Source organism: Myotis brandtii, unplaced genomic scaffold, assembly GCF_000412655.1.
Source record: "Myotis brandtii unplaced genomic scaffold, ASM41265v1 scaffold507, whole genome shotgun sequence".
NCBI classification, from domain to species: domain Eukaryota; kingdom Metazoa; phylum Chordata; class Mammalia; order Chiroptera; family Vespertilionidae; genus Myotis; species Myotis brandtii.
Window position 1 is genome coordinate 166,767 of NW_005369334.1, and position 18,324 is coordinate 185,090.

Sequence of the window (18,324 nt, forward strand, 5' to 3'; positions counted from 1 at the left end):
CACCAGTGCACGAATCCATGCACCAGACCTCTAGTCCTATATAATAAAGAGGTAATATACAAATTGACCATCACCCCAACACACAAGATGGCTGCCCCCATGTGGTCAAAGATGGCTGTCCCCATGTGGACAAAGATGGCCACCACAAGATGGCCAGCAGGGGAGGGGCAGTTGTGGGCAATCAGGCCAGCAGGGGAGGGCAGTTGAGGGGGACCAGTCCTGCAGGGGAGGGCAGTTAGGGGCGACCAGGCCGGCAGGGGAAGGCAGTTAGGGGCAATCAGGCTGGCAAGGGAGGGCAATTAGGGGGGGCCAGTCCTGCAGGGGAGGGCAGTTAGGGGCTACCAGGCCGGCAGGGGAGGGCAATTGGGGGGGACCAGGCCTGCAGGGGAGGGCAGTTAGGGGCAACTAGGCTGGCAAGGGAAGGAAGTTAGGGGTGACCAGGCCAGCATGGGTGCATAGTTGGGGGTGACCAGACCTGCAGAGGAGGGCCGTTGGGGGTGACCAGGCTGGCAGGTTAGAGCAGTTAGGGGCAATTGGGCCGGCAGGGGAGCAGTTAGGCATGGTTTCTATTTTAACACCATATTACTCATTTCTAGTTCTGATATCTTTGCTTATATGAGTTACCTAAAGTCCATTACGTTTACAAAGGAAAGATAGTCCTTGAATATATATGTCCATTTAGATTATACTTTTATTGGATTTTTATATATTATTGAATTTCAATTTATTATGAAAAAAAAGTATAAAGTCTGGACTGGTCAAGAAAGAGTGAAATGCATGTCTTAAGAATGAACTTTTAGACTTAATGCTGCACCTTTTAACAAATAATTGGATAAATGGGTGTCATTACAAATTATTTTTTTGTACTTTCTTGGAAAATTAAAATTAATTCTACTTTAAAGATTAGAAATTTAAAAGATGAAGTTAAGAAACATGATCATTTCATGACACAGGGATTCCAATGAAAAGCTATTACTATCCAACCTCCAAATGTCAAGCTGCATATTCTTTGTCTCCAATTGCAAAAAAGAACACACATTAAAATATGAGAAAGGTTTAACACTAGTGAAAGAAACATATTCTAGAAAGTTATCACAGTTTACTTACTATCATTTTGTAATTATATTAATTAGTTAATTTACATTTTAAATTAAAAAAATCATTCTCTATAATGATACTTCATAAATTATATTCCTAGATTTTCTCCAATATAAAAATTATTCAGTATTAGTGTTTATAACTAAAGGTCATATACAAACTTTTCTCCTTTCTAGAAGTTTAAGTTTATTTCTATTGGATTTGGGATTTCAAAACTATAATTTATCTGTATAAGTTAACTAAATAGTAGCTACTATCAGACCAAGACATTTTTTAAAAATTTGAATATATTTCTTAATTAGTTATAGCCATCTGAATGCTACGAAATAATACATTGTGCTCCCTGAAACCATGCCCATACATCATGGCATTGCAGAATAATTTGGCTTATTTATTATTTTTTAGACAGTCATTGAATATAGTGTACTGACATGTTTTATTTTCCAAGCTACTTGGACATGGTGTGTGGTTTTTACATCAATCCACGGTCACCAGAAGTTATTTTCCATGGGAAACAATAACAAGTGCAATTGATAAATTGTGTTTGCTAGTGGAAACAACATTGCATTATTTTCTACTAATGAGACAGCTAGCATATCATCACTGATCAAAGTCTAGAAATTAAGAAAAAAGTGGCGGAGTGTATTTTTTTTTTTATAACTCAAGCAGGATAATTGTCAGGACACAAGAAAAACTTGAATTCACTTGTAATAAGCCCCAGAATGGCAGAGCTCTGTGTAAGTCTGATGAATTCAGCAGAAAGGTCAGTCAGGCAGCAAAAGCCAATTATTTTCCAGGGTTGGGCCCATATTGATTTTTATACCTGAAGTTGTTTAGTGGGTGGTCTATGAATATCAACAGAATTTATTTTAATCTGGGCATAGCAGACATAGAAACAACACTGTCAGCCTACAACATCCACAAATATTTTTATAAAATGGAGAAATGAAGTGGCTGACTTCCCAAAAGGACCCATTAGAAAACAGCGTAAGAGAGATTATGTAACCAAGACATAGGATTTTTCAGACTACAGAAGCCTCTTATATACTATCACGGGATAAGTTCCTTTTCTTTTGGGTTGCCTGATACATTTTAAGTAATAAAAGATGTGTATGGCTATGGTAACAAACCTGTAAAAGAATCACCAAAGCGCCCTGACCAGTTTGGCTCAGTGGATAGAGCGTCGGCCTGTGGACTGAGGAGTCCCAGGTTTGATTCCGGTCAAGGGCATGTACCTTGGTTGCGGGCACATCCCCAGTAGGGGGTGTGCAGGAGGCAGCTGATCGGTGTTTCTCTCTAACTCTCTATCCCTCTCCCTTCCTCTCTGTAAAAAAATCAATTAAAAAAAAACCAACTATATATATAAAGAATCACCAAAGCGCTCTACCCTATTAAATCATAATTAATTAAATACAAAATAATGGACTTCAAAAGCAAACAAGTTTCTTAGAAATTATCTGTGCTACCAAAAATCCCTCCCAGTTTCATAGAGACAAAAAAAAACACTATGCCAATTTTCAAAATTTATTCAGCTAATTATAAAGCAAGATCTAGAGCCAGTTCAGTATAGTTCTGCAGAATGGGTTGGTATATGCATGAAAGTGTGCGTGAGTGTTGTCTGTGTGTATTTGTGCATGTGTGTGTGAACGGAAAAGAAATAAACACATGTGACACATAAATAAATCGATTAATGCCTGTAAATCTCATTTTTCAGTTACCTAACTGCTCCAAGGGAGAGCACATTCTGCTCCTTCTTTAATAGCTTCCACTCATCTTGCTTATTATTGGAAAATAACTAAATAAAGTAAAATAACATAAAAATAAATAATATAAAATAAAAGGAAAGGAAATCAGAAAATATATGTGAAATCAATATATTCATTAACAGATTTCGTATCTCTAATTTTATGTGACCCTCAATATGATCTTATTCAGAACTGTATAATCCCTGGAAAAGCCTAATATAAGGTTGTGCCATGATACAGTTTTTCTCCCCATAAGGTGATGTGCTTAGAGGTTAAGAGCACAGAATCATGGTAGACTGCCTGAGACTCTTCATCTTAAGAATCCTTGGACCATAGTTACATTATCTAAGGTCTCTGTACCTCAGTCTATCCACTAGCAAAATAGAGATATTAACATCTGTTTTCTACTGTTGATTTGAGGAATAGTACATGGAATAAAGTCCGTGCTTTAAAATTATTAGCTATTATTTTAAAATTATTGTGTAATTAAATGGAAACTTGGGAATTTTTAATTCTTTAAAAGTTTTTCTTAAAACATGATACATTATGTTTCTAAACTATGATTTATCTTTATAAGTTAACTAAACAGTAGCTACTATCAGACCAAGATATTTTTTTAGAGTTTGAAACAGAATGAAATCATCAATAAGAAAATATCCCTCTTTGTCTCTTGTATCTAAAAGTGCAAATAATCAGGAGAAATACTTAAAACAGATCCTAAAATTAAATTCAGTTATTGAACTACTTAATGCAGTTTTTAATGAACAAAACTTTAATTTCCCTTCTTGGTTGTAAGGAACATTTTGTGGAAATATTCTCTTTGGGCCAATCTAGGTGATAATTTCAATAAGTATATTTTTATCCTAATTAATATTCAGAGAGACTAACATGATTATTGTCACCTATTAAATGGCTCATTGAATTTAGTGTCCACACCAGTTTTCTCTCTTACATTTCCATGAAAACAGATATAATAGAGTCTAGTAACAGAAATTAGAGAATGTGCAGAAATGATGACAGGTTAGCTTTGCCCGGGGCATGTGTTTAAATAATTTTATAACTCAGACAGATCGGTGATTCATATATTTTGTTTCACATTTTTATATTAAATATGCATACATTGAGACATTTAAAGAAAGTTTGAACATGTATTCCAAGCTCTAGGAATAAATAATTTAACCATATTTCAAGTAATTATATATTTTAGAAATTAGCTAAAAGTATATATTCTTTTCTTAGCAAAGAAATGTAGATATTAATGGGTTAAGCTAATTTTAAACTTGAACATAAATTTTCATAGTAAAATAAACTTTTAAAACATGTCTTTTTATTCATTAGATCCGGGATTGACAAATCGGAGCCCGTGGGCCAAATCTGGGGCCAATGCTTGCTTTTGTAAAAAAAAAAAAAAAAAAGTTTTATTGGAACAGCAACACTTAATTTGTTAACATTTTTTTAAATGACTTCTTCCATGCTATAATCAAAACAAACTGATGATTTCAAAAATGCTAAAAATAATCAAAACACAGCATCCCTAGAACTTTCACAGGAAACGTTAACTTTGAATATAAGTTTCTGAGATCATTTAAATACATAAATTAAACATTATTTCAGATAAATAAAGCTAACTAAAACAAAATATAGTAGGTGACACTACTGTGATTTACAAAGATCTAAAAGAAGAAAAAGAGGAATCAGGAATTATGTCAAGTGGTGTGGCTAGCCAAAACATTGATTTATACTTCAAGAAAGAAAAAATGTGAAACAATTTACCTAATAGAGGGCTATCTCATTGTACATTATAAATTCTGCAATGAAGGGGAATTTTTAGCAATCTAAGTGCTCTTTCTCAAGTTCCTGTAGACGTGATATTTTGACAGGTCTTTAAGGTAGAAGATGATGTCAGAACTCAGGATATGATGGTAAATTAAATTAGAAAGCGGAGTTTCTAGCATAAGGAAAAATCAGTATCAGTTAAGAAAGGAATGAGGTACAACATTATGGCTTGACATTTAAAAATGGCTGCTGCAAAGAGAATGTGTGGTAGTTTGGGGAAGTGACCAGGGGATTCCATAACCACTCTCTCCTTACACCGGCACCCTCTTAGCATAAAGAAAAGAGTGGCAAAAGTTTAGCAAACAAAATCCTGACAAACTTCATCACTATTTAAAAAAATTAATACAAAATGAATATTTTAGACATCTCAGCAGAAAGACACAAGTAAACCTTCAAAGTAAAGGCCATTCCATGCCACCTTTTGTATCTCAGGAGAAGTTGTTTTAAAAACAAAAGCAAACAAATGAGGGAAAATAAACAATAGTATAAGGACTCACTATCTTTACATTTTCTGTGTTTGAAGGAATTTGATAGGAAGAATTATGGTAATCACTCGGGATTATTTATCATCAGGAATAAAAAGAATTTATACATACAAACTTCCTCTGAGAAATATGCTAAAAGAAAGAAAAAAATAAACTAAAATGAAACAACTGAAATGGTAGGTAGGTCTGGGGTACGAGAGTGGGTAGGTGCAGATAATATGACTTCATTTGCTTCATTCAGATAGACTTTCTTACGTGGGAGAGAAAGAAGTTTAATCTTGATTTTGCTCTTCTAATGCATATGGGTTTCTTTGGTATGGGGGTCAAGGCTGATTAAAGATAATATGTGTGTACAACATAGAAGAGATTAGAGCAGTAGTTCTCAACCTTCCTAATGCCTCGACCCTTTAATACAGTTCCTCATGTTGTGGTGACCCCCAACCATAAAGTTATTTTCATTGCTACTTCATAACTGTAATTTTGCTACTGTTATGAATCGTAATGTAAATATCTGATATGCAGGATGTATTTTCATTGTTACAAATTGAACATATTTAAAGCATAGTGATTAATCACAAAAACAAAGGAGTCGCAACTCACAGGTTGAGAACCGCTGGATTAGAGTATGAACAAACTGGATGTCAATTTCTATAGACTATGTACTTTCTAGTATAATCTTAGACAATGTATTTCAGTTTTCTGACTTACAGTTTTTTCTTTCATCTCACTCTAACACAACATAGAAAAAATATGTTCTGATTATGTGATTGCAAATTTAGAAATAAATCAGATTTAAAATTATCAGAAAAAAGTGCCTTTAATTTTAAGTGTTAACCTATGACAGTGAGGATAAAATTACTGTTTCAGAAATGGTTTATGTGGAAACTATTAGAGATAACCATGTTAAAATACTTTATTAGCAGTGTCTCATAATTTTAATTCTTTTACTTAGAATGATATTATCTTTAAATGTATATGTTTTCTCTAAAACATTCTGTCTTACCATTTTGAAGGAAATTTAATAAATCAATTTAATCAAAGGTAAATTGTCCAAATTCATAAATATTAAATACCAATTACTGTAACAAATGAATTATTAAAATGAGTCTGCTATTAACTTGATCCATAATGATATTTTTAAAAATCAGCAAGTTGAAATTTTATGGTTCTAAACTTCCCACAAAAATTTTAGAGATTTAAAGTTCAACCCTAAGGCAATCAGTCAAGATAATACCATAAAGACATGGTTTCCTAGTTCCTAGTCATTAATTTGCTAATTCATTTTGAGTTCTCTTACTTATTGAGGTTTTAAGAAGGTGGTGGTTTCAGTAGTTGGAATCCACAGAATCTTCTGGTAACTTAATGTTAAGTGGAAGGTGTTATATTAAAGAACTGACAAAGAAGAGCTGATTGGAAGAATTTAGGAGCGATTGGCAAGAGCTGTTATTATTAGCATAGAGTGTGGCCAAAGGCTTGTCGTTTGATGGACAGACATATTTTGAAAGAAGGATAAATTTGTCTTTGTTCTTCTGGTGTTCCCAGACTTGCAGACTTTTTTTCTACAGCCACAGAATGACTCGATCTCACTCATTATCTGTCTTATGTATATTACTATTAGTTCACATAATTTTGCAAGTTAATATTTATTTGCAACTAAATCTTACTTCAGAATTTTATTTAAAATTATTTTTTGATAAAATGATTGTTAATGTTAGCCTATTTTAAAAATGAAATAGGTAGACATAGAAATGATGACCACTTTAACACATCTAGAAAAAAGAAATACAAAACGTTTGAGATTAAAATGTACAATTTGCCTTTGTAGGTAAAATGTTGATTCATCTTCCTACTGAGATAATGACACATTATTATTTTTGAACAGCTCAGGATTCACATTCCTAGAAATATTTTTATAGGAGATACATGAAAAAGGCTGAAAAACAGATTTCTATAAACCGCAATTTCATGTCTAGTTTCTTATACTAAAAATTTTATGCTTTTATGAATCCCTCATAAGACAACTTTTACATACTTGTAGTAGGCTGGTGAGATAATGGTGTAGCTACTGACACTGATGTTTTCAGGTAATATTTGAATGCCTTAAAAACAAATTTTTCATCATTATAGTATTTCTATGTATAGATATATTTCTGCTGTACATTAATACTAAATTTCACTTGAATTTATATGACTAGAATAATGAATGCCTAAAGTTTCTACTTCTAGTAAGTTGGTCTAGCACACAGGTGCTGTGATCCAGAAAAATTTGGGATGAATTATTTTTTTGAAGAGGAAGCTTTAATGTAATTTCATTGAAGAGTATTGCATTTCAAAAGTGAATATTTATTATAAAATTGCTTCTATTTCTGTATGATCAGAGAGCTAAACTGCAGAGAATATCTTAAAGTTTTGCTCTAAGTTTGTGATATCATTATGCTTAACAAAGAGGGTGTCCCTGAGGCATCGAGACAGAGAAGCATGGATCAGACCGTCAAACCTCAGAGGGAAGGTATGGGAGGGTGGGGGTAAGGGGGAGAGATCAACCAAAGGACTTGTATGCATGCATATAAGCCTAACCAATGGACACAGACACCAGGGCGGTGAGGGCATGAGTGGCGGGGTGGGAGTAGGGGGGCAATGGGGCGATAAGGACATATATGTAATACCTTAATCAATAAAGAAAAAAAATAAAAACAAAAGCAGAAGTGCCACACCTAAGGCTTTTACTAGGAGCTCTTCATGGTGAATATTTTCCAAATTTTAATGTCCCTGCACTTCGATCCCGGAAAAAGGCAAACAACTTTTACACTGACTCACTGGGGTATGGAAAAACAGCAGTGATACCTATTGAGATTATTTCTATAAAATATAGTGACATTTAACTTGATTAATATTTAATATAAGATTTTACATAGGTATTCTCAATCAGTACACTGTATTCGCCAGACTGCCGTGGGTCAGGTGCTTTATTGGAGGTGGCCTGAGTTTAATGAGGAATTGTGATACTTAGGGACCCCAATAGTTACTCTTAATTGATTTATACATATTAGAACAATAATTACTGGATTGTATTATCTTAACTCAAGCAAACTCATCTTTTATAGGCAAACACAATATTTTTAAGAAATTTCTAAAAATGAATCACTATTTAGGTCAATATTAAGAGTATAGTTAAAGTGATCAAGAAAATGGCAGAATCAATATTATTGCAAGTAGAGATATTAGGCTCAGTAAAAAAAAATAAAAGATAAACTTATCTGATAAAATATTTATCGATGAGTTTATTTTTCACATAAATTCATCACATAATGAATTTGTGTGAAATACAGAACTGGATCAATTGTCATTAGTAATTAGCCTTACCTAAACTTTATTGTCCCTTGAAATAATGGATAAAGATGCTAAAAAATTCCTTCATAAACAAGAATTTTAAAACATTGAAAGTATGAAAGCCATCTAAACATTGTTTTCTACAATGATTAAAGCCATGTAAAACTCAATCTGAAACTTAAAATAAATTTTAATAAATATTATGGTAATATTTAGAATGTTTTTATAAGATTCATGTTAAATACTACTGAAGGAACATGCCACCTTATACTAAGTACATCTTATTGGGAAACTTCTGTTGAGATACTTACTTAAAGTAAGAAAATTCACGTTCTTTATCTGTTCCCCCACCAAAAAGTCTCAATTAATATTTGCAGAATAATATAGCTTGGGAAATGACATTTATTCATTAACAAATACACTTTTTTCAGAAGATTAATAGAAAAAATCTTTAATGATTAAAATAATTAAGTGCTAAAAAATTACATAGAGTGGGAAATGTTTCATAGTGTTGGCTAGAAGCACAGAAGTTTCCAGATAGTCATGATATCCGATGAAGTGGGGGGGGGGTCTTCTTTCCTACTGGGACTGCTGGGAGTGGAGTCCTTACTGTATCCCAATAAAAGAAAATTTGAGACTTCCATGGGAGAATGAGTGGTTTTCAGTCATGTGGGATTAAATCCCTGGGTTTCCAAAGTCACATTTCCCTTTGTCCAGTTACAGAAGAAGTACTTATGGGGTTTCAGTAAAGCTAGAAGCAAAGCCACTGTCCAGAGTTTCCTTTCCATGTTGGAGCTGGGTCCAGTTCAGCATCAGACTATTAGTCCATTGTGTGTGGGGTTCACATGGCCATGGGCCATGGAGTGAATGCAGGGAAGCAGGAGCAAAAGCTGCCCACAATCCCAGGGTCACAGGAGTCCCAGAAGAAGTACCTATGTGGTTTCAGTAAAGCTAGAAGCAAAGCCACTGTCCAGAGTTTCCTTTCCATGTTGGAGCTGGGTCCAGGTCAGCATCAGACTATTAGTCCATTGTGTGTGGGGTTCACATGGCCATGGGCCATGGAGTGAATGCAGGGAAGCAGGAGCAAAAGCTGCCCACAATCCCAGGGTCACAGGAGTCCCAAGAGAGCCAAGAGCATAAGAGTATAAGAGAGTGAACTTCTTTGCAGGGGTGGAAAACCGTTTTTCTGCCAAGAGCCATTTAAATATTTATGACATCATTCATGGGCCATACAAAATTATCAACTTAAAAATTAGCCTTCTATGCTTGATCACATATTTAATTAACTCACCCCTAATGCCTTAGCATTGCCAGACCAAGTGATTTCGTGGGCCTTATATGACCAGTGGGCCAGATGCTTCCCACCCCTCATGGGGGTTAAGTATCTCAATGGCTTCTGTTCCCAGGTGTGACTGACAGCAACCACCTTCCCTATGTTACCCCAAATTTACTGGGCATGCATTTGTCTTCCCTTTGTCCAGTCCCTTCTCCCAATGTTTTGCAGGGATCATGCCCATAATATCTGCCTTTCCCTTTACTTCTTTCCTATTAATAATAACTAGTTAATTATAATAGTATCAGTCAGACCATGACATTTAAAAATTTCATGTCTATAACAAAGTACACAAAAAGCAATTTTTGGTTGAGTCATTCAATGAAAGATACATATAAGAAAATCTATAATAATAAAAGTGTAATATGCAAATCGACTGAACTACTGAACAGTGGAACGACCATCAGGACGACCTTCTGGATGACCTTCCTGATGAAGTGAGGGCGGCTGAGGCAGCCGGGCCCGCGAAGGCCTACTCTTGCATGAATTTCATGAATTGGGCCTCTAGTATATTTATAATGGTAAATCACTTAAAAAAGTCAATGTTTTGTGGAAAAGTCAAGTGTATATAAAACTTATTTGGGGAAAAAAATCTTTTAGATTTTTTTTTAATTAGTAGCTATACATTAACAGGCAATCTGTTATTAAAGAAGCTGTATCCATATGTACATCATTGTCTAAAGGACATCTTATTGTAGTTTGTTTTATTTCAGGGAGGAAGGGAAGAGAGAGAATGGGGGAGGGGACGTTAAAATACAGTAGACTCTTTATACCTCAAGAAGATTTCCTAGTTATCACATCAAAATTGTCCAATAGAGCCCAACTAGTGTGGCTTAGTAGTTGAGCGTTAACCTATGAACCAGAAGATCATGGTTCCATTCCTGGTTAGGGCACATGCTCTGGCAGGCTCTGTCCCCAGTGGGGGGTGTGCAGGAGGCAGCCAATTAATGATTCTCTCTCATCATTGATGTTTCTATCTCTCTCTTCCTCTCCCTTCCTCTCTTAAATCAATAAAAATATATTTAAAAATTGTCAAATATAAAGATGACTTAGCAGTTTTTCTTTTACAAATGTGCAATTTATCTTTTATAATGATGATAGGGGCTATTGTTTGTATGTTTCTTAGCAGATATTTTCAAACAAAGTAATGTCCCACTCAAAATAAAGATTACTTACTAAAGTTATTAAATGTTTGTTTATAGTAATTTCAGGTATATAAAAAGTTACAAAGAAAGAAAGGTAATACAGAGTTTCCCAATATCCCAATACCTTTTTTCCAGTCCCTACTGGTGCAAGCATCTTATATAACTGTGGTGCATTTGTCAAAACTAAAAAATTAACATGAGTAAAATACTATTACACAAACTATACATATGATTTCACCAGATTTCCACTATCCTTTCTTTCTTTCAAAGCAGCAGTCTAGCAGCATTTAGTCATCATGCTTCTTAACCTCCTACCTGTGACAGTTTCTCAGTCTTTGCTTGTTTTTCATGATCTCAAAAGTTTAAAGAAATGCTCATCAGGTAATTCATGATTAGACTGGGGTTATGTGCTTTTTTTTGTGGGGGAAAAATATAGGAAAATTTCCCTTTAAATCATATCACATCATATCAGAGAGTATGTGATACTGACATGATAAAATATTCATAAAATTTTATATTGTCTCAGGGTCATAATATTATTAAAGTTGTGCAAATATAAAAGTTAATTTGCTATGTGCTTTTTTCTTCAGTTTGCAATATGTTTGGTGTTGAATATATAATCACATTATTTTATCCTTCTAAGTCCAATTTGTGAATCACAATACTGTCATTTAATAATTATTTTAAATGTATAATACATCTAATATACCATAATATGTGTGTGTGCCTACACTGAGAAGATAATAAATTTTAAAGCATCCTAGAATAAAGAATATGAAGTATATTATTGGGTAAGAGCTTGAATTTCTTCCATATCTCTATTCTACTTCCATTTCTGATAACTAAATTATTGTCAGTGCTAATATACTTCAAATTTTATATAGACTTAATTCTTGTAATATCAAATTTTCAGTACAGTCACTGATTTCACTCAGTGTGCCTTCTTATTCTTTACCTCACCACAAAAACTGGAAAAAATACGGAGTAGCATTTTTGCCTTCTTTTTTCTGTTTCATCTCTAGTTATTATGTAAATAGACAGTGAAATGAGCACTGAATTAGCCAAAATGTTAACAATTCATAGTAGGAAAAGAAATAAATGTTTTTCTGTTCATAATTTGACATTTGAAAAGGACAATATATCAAAGCAAACATTTTATCTCTTTTAATTTGTAATTGATACCATAGTAAACTTTTTGTTTTTTAGGATGACTAGCTCTTTTTCCCCTTCCCATAAATTTGAAAGTATTTTGACTTATTATCTGTGCAATTATTGACTGCAAGCTTACTGCTTCCTTTCATTACATTTGCCTTCAAGATTATGAAGGACTTGTAATGACATATAAATTTCTGAATATACAATTTATCTCTTTCTGAATTAGAGTAACTTTTAGCATTTATAAGACTTTATTTCCTTATTTGTAAAATTAGGGTAGTGCTGTCCTATACCTTGTATGAGTTTTTCAAAGAAATTAAATGAAAAGTGTAGGTGATAAAGCTTTGTTAATAATAAAGCAATATACATATATGGCTGACTACCAATTAATTCTAAATAAATAAATGAAAAGATATGAAATGGCTGACTGGCTGACTGAATGAGCTAATGAATGAATGGGTCTATGTGTAATGGTTATGACTCACAGTCATATGAAATGCTTGTCACCCTGGGACACCTAGACTTAGAAAGTTGGCATAGACTGATTCTTTCTGATGTTGTCAAAATGGAGGCACAGAATTTTCATCTTTTCTAGGTTTTCACTCTTCCCTTTGGTCTATAGTTCCCACATATAAAATTGAAACTTATCTGTGGTGTATTGAGCCTCTGTCATTTCAATGCGATTAAAAGCCATGAAAACCTCAACAACCCTTCCTTGCATTGTCACTAAGCCCTAGAGTTGGATAGGTTTAGCATTTCTCTCTCACTTTTAGTGAAATTGTGTAAGATTTATGAGATTTCAGTTTGCAAGTGTAGTATTTCATTGGTCCACTTAATAATTTCAAGTGTTATAAATTCCTCTTTTCTCTTCTCCGCCTAATAGCATATCATCTCTGACAATTAATCAAGGTGCTTTAAAATAGAATCTTCCAATCCCTTGATCTCTCAAAGCTTCTCTTCTGATAAGTCTGGCAATACAGGCATTTCTCTTCTGGAAAAAACATATATTGATACTTATATATTTATCTCTGATTTATGAAACTTTATTTTTTTGGAATTACCTTCATTTCAACTTAAACCAGATAGGAAGTTCTGCCCATTGAAAATCAAAGAGAGTCTTCTAATAGTAGCTTGGTGAATATAGGATTTGTCCAACTGTTGTCTGTGGCTGTTATGTTTCTTCTTCATGAAAAGGTACACTTATTTTCAGGCCCAATTACATAATGCACAGACAGCTTGTTACTTACAGCACTATTGCATTGAAGTGAATTTGGTGCTTTTATAGATATTGCTTCTTCATTTATTAAGAGCATGACTAACTTGAAAATGCTTTCCTATCTTTCAGATTGTTTGTTTTTTTACCTTTGGAACATAATTTACTCCCTGGCAGTATCTAATATATTCAACATCTGGCAGAATATCATGGATATTACAATATTCTCTTCACCAAGGAAATGATTAGTTGTATCATCTTTGAAAGAAGCTTCACTTAAAATGACTGGTTCACCCTAGAAACAGTTTTTCTGAGTAAGCATAATGGATCTCAGTATGCTCTTTTTATATTTGTGGATTGCTCTGGTTGGGTTAATGGGTAGCAAATATGCAATGTGCTCAAAATCAGAATGAAATTTGGTATATTTTATGATTCTTTTGTTATGAATCAATCCTTACTTTACACATTATATTTTCTTATTGATTTTAGGAACAGAATTAATTGACTTACTTTGAAATACCAATTGTAGCATTCTAAAGTTTACTCCTGTTGAGCCAATCTTTTAAACTCAATAAAGCAAGTAAAGACTTTTTCCTGATCTCTCTCTCTCTCTCTCTCTCTCTCTCTCTCTCTCTCTCTAATAAATGGCCATGGGGGAAATACAGAAAATACTTGGTTTATAATTTGATTTCTAATAAAGTTAACATTTTGCAGTTCCTGATCTCTCTCTCTCTCTCTCTTTCTCTCTCTCTCTCTCTAATAAATGGCCATGGGGGAAATACAGAAAATACTTGGTTTATAATTTGATTTCTAATAAAGTTAACATTTTGCAGAAATTTTTATATAATTTAGATATTGGATATGACACAAAATAATTTACTGATGCAGCTGCTATCATAGATACTTTTGTAGTCATTTTTGTTTTGAGCATTTCTTCAAACATCTTAGCACAGTCTGCATGACTGTATCTCACTTTTTCATGAATCCTGGAGCAGATTTTAGCAGATTTTGTTAAAAATACAAACCTCCTCTGGGTAGCTGGGTAGCACTGTGTAGGTGTTAAAACCACTACTGAATGAGACAAATACTCTATGCTAAATTTATAGAGGAAAATGGTATTTAAATTAAGAAAAATACAAAGGGTTTCTTTGAGCAGGACTATAGTGTGAGTAGTAGGCATATATATTGTATATGATTTATCATTTTCAGTCAGCTTCCTAGCTTTTACAATTTCATATTAACAGAAATAAAGACTCAGCAATTGAAAGTATACTCCGAGCTTCATCCATGTCTGTGCAGTGGGAACTACTCCTGTTTATAAAAAATGTATTGTTCCAGTTCATGAGTGCAGGAAGGCGTTGATTTACAAATATATGAATTACAAACAGTCATAGCAATCCTCTTCTCTCCCCTTGCCCCCCCCAAAAGGTCTCTCTCTTTAACAAAACTCCAAGTGTTGACTCTGTGGGAGCAATTAAGATACCAAAAAACATAACAAAACTCAATGAAAACTTCAAGTTTTAGAACTCTGTGAATTTAGATGGGGAAAGTTAAGAATGTCTGAAATCAGGTAAAACTTAGGTATTGAATCTTGATTAAGGGCTCACTTGGTTGGCTGGTTAAAATACTCCCTAAATCATATTTCACAAAAGTTTTTACTTTGCTTCTTCACACTACTTTCTAATAAGTAAACACACACATGTTAGGAAGCTAGAAGAGAGTTTTCTCTGGGCCTTTGTGTTTCTATATGTTTGTTTTCAGACAAAGAGCTGCCTTGCTTTTTGCTTCCTATAAAAGTGATGGCTACTTAAGCTCAAATTTTCTCCAGTTGTGGCACAAAGCCCACTCTATGCCTTGTATCTATCTGTGATTGCTCAGCCATCCTCTGGGACTTGGGGAAAGGGGAACCAGTGTAATTCTGCTGATGCTCATGATTGCTGTGCTCTGAGCAATAAACTGTCTTTTTGATCCATTAGGTCTCATTGTCTACTTTCAACACTTACAGGGTAGTCGATGGTTTGTGCCTTACCATCCTCTGTGATTTTGGGATTGCTTCCTAACAATAAATACAACAAGAATCTTTTTGGTAGGAGTATTGACCTATCAGTTCTTCAGAAATTACATAAAACTATATCCATCTTATTTATTTACCTATTTATTTACTTAATTCTTTATTTTCCTGCCCAGAGTGGAAATTTTAGAATTTATATAGAGAAAGCAAACTGGGACTCTGATATTTTATTTTATGTTTGATATCACAAAACAGAAATTAGGATAGCATGAGGACACTGCAGATACAAAAGAAAGAAAACAAAAACTAGTGAATAAGCACTGACTTGGGGTGTGTGTCTGGTCATTTCCTCTCCTTCCATGGAAACCTTTCTCCTGTTTCATAGTGTCACTTTTTATCTTTATGTTTAATGCATATAAAATACTCTACATCAAATATTACGATCTAGAAGCTTTAAACTAAATTATCTGATAAAAATATTAGTAATTAAAAATAGATGACAGACACTTAGGGTGTTTCCATATCTTGACTATTGTGAATAATGCTGCAATGAACATGGGAATATGGGAGTTCAATATCCTGTTTTCATTTCCTTTAAATATATACCTGTAAGTGGGATTAATGGATCATATGGCAGCAGATGATCAAGAGTGCAAACTTCCAGTTAGAAGATGAATAATTTGGGGGAGTCTAATGTACAGCATTGTGATTATAGTTAACAGTACTATATTATATACTTGAAAGTTGCTAACAGTAAATCTTAAATGTTCTCACCACAAAGCAGAACATGGTAATTAAGTGACATAATGGAGGTGTTAGCTAACCCCACGATGGAATTCACATTGTAAAACATAAGTACTAAACACCTTATACACCTTAAATTTATACAATATTGTATGTCTTGTTTTAGCAGATTCTGTTTATTTCATCAAAAAGGATCATGACAAGGGTTTGAGCAATCTAATTTTGGAATGAATAAAGTGGGAAATAGAAGGAGGCTTAACATAAGCCTTTCAGTGCTTTATACTAATACATTACCTACCTAATTCACAAATAGATGTTGATATCCTATAAATGAAATCATTTTTCTAAGAATGAACACTGGACATTTCTGTATTTTTAGAGAAACCAATATACCTGTTGACATTAAGGGGTTATACTGTATGAATAATAGCATGAACATGAAAAGTAAGATATTTAAACTATAATAATGTTTCATATACTAACAAGTAGAAAAATAACTCTCCTAATAGCCTATATAATAAAAGGCTAATATGAAAATAGACTGAACAGAGGAACAACCAGTCACTATGATGCTCACTAACCACCAGGGACCAGACGCTCAATGCAAGAGCTGCCCCATGGTGGTCAGTGTGCTCCCACAGGGGGAGCGCCACTCAGCCAGAAGCCAGGCTCACGGCTGGAGGACGCAGCAGCGGTGGCATGAGCCTCCCCTGCCTCCTCAGCAGCACTAAGGATGTCCAACTGATGGCTTAGGCCACACATATATATACCATAAACAGGCAATGATCCTATATACACACACACACATACACACACATACTATATGTATACTATATATACTAGTAAGTGTACATAAATAAACACTAGAGGCCCGGTGCATGAAATTTGTGCACAGTAGGGTCCCTAGCCATGGCCGGTGATCAGGGCTGATCGGGGACTTCCTTCCCCGCTGCTGCCCGCTACTGGTCAAGGCCTTCCTTCATTTCGTGCTGCCCCCTGGTGGTCAGCACACATCATAGCGAGTGATCAAGCTCCCAAGGGGACAATTTGCATATTAACCTTTTATTTATTTATTTATTTTAAATATATTTTATTGATTTTTTTACAGAGAGGAAGGGAGAGGGATAGAGAGCCAGAAACATCGATGAGAGAGAAACAACCAAGGTACATGCCCTTGACCGGAATCGAACCTGGGACCCTTGAGACTGCAGGCTGATGCTCTATCCACTGAGTCAAACTGGTTAGGGCTAGCCTTTTATTTTATAGGATACATAAATGTATATACCCTTATACTGATACATACATATCTTTATAATATTCAAATATATGTGTATTCAACACATATATTCAAACATACACACATATATATATGTCCTTGAATATTATAATGATATATACTAAATATATGCACATATATGTTGAGTCTATCTAGAGTCATTATTGCCGATAATACAACATATACCTTTTCTCAGATTTTTAGTGTTTCGTAGTTACTACTAAACATTTTCCCAAAATGTTATAAAATTCCACTCCCAACTGCAATATCTGAAACAGTGTATGAGAGTTGTTCCACATGCTTTTCTACATTGGTATTTTCTTTTGAATTTTTAGAATAGCTGATGGAATAAGGTAGTAACTTGTATGTTTTAGCAGATTCTGTTTATTTCATCAAAAAGGATCATGACAAGGGTTTGAGCAATCTAATTTTGGAATGAATAAAGTGGGAAATAGAAGGAGGCTTAACATAAGCCTTTCAGTGCTTTATACTAATACATTACCTACCTAATTCACAAATAGATGTTGATATCCTATAAATGAAATCATTTTTCTAAGAATGAACACTGGACATTTCTGTATTTTTAGAGAAACCAATATACCTGTTGACATTAAGGGGTTATACTGTATGAATAATAGCATGAACATGAAAAGTAAGATATTTAAACTATAATAATGTTTCATATACTAACAAGTAGAGAAATAACTCTCCTAATAGCCTATATAATAAAAGGCTAATATGAAAATAGACTGAACAGAGGAACAACCAGTCACTATGATGCTCACTAACCACCAGGGACCAGACGCTCAATGCAAGAGCTGCCCCATGGTGGTCAGTGTGCTCCCACAGGGGGAGCGCCACTCAGCCAGAAGCCAGGCTCACGGCTGGAGGACGCAGCAGCGGTGGCATGAGCCTCCCCTGCCTCCTCAGCAGCACTAAGGATGTCCAACTGA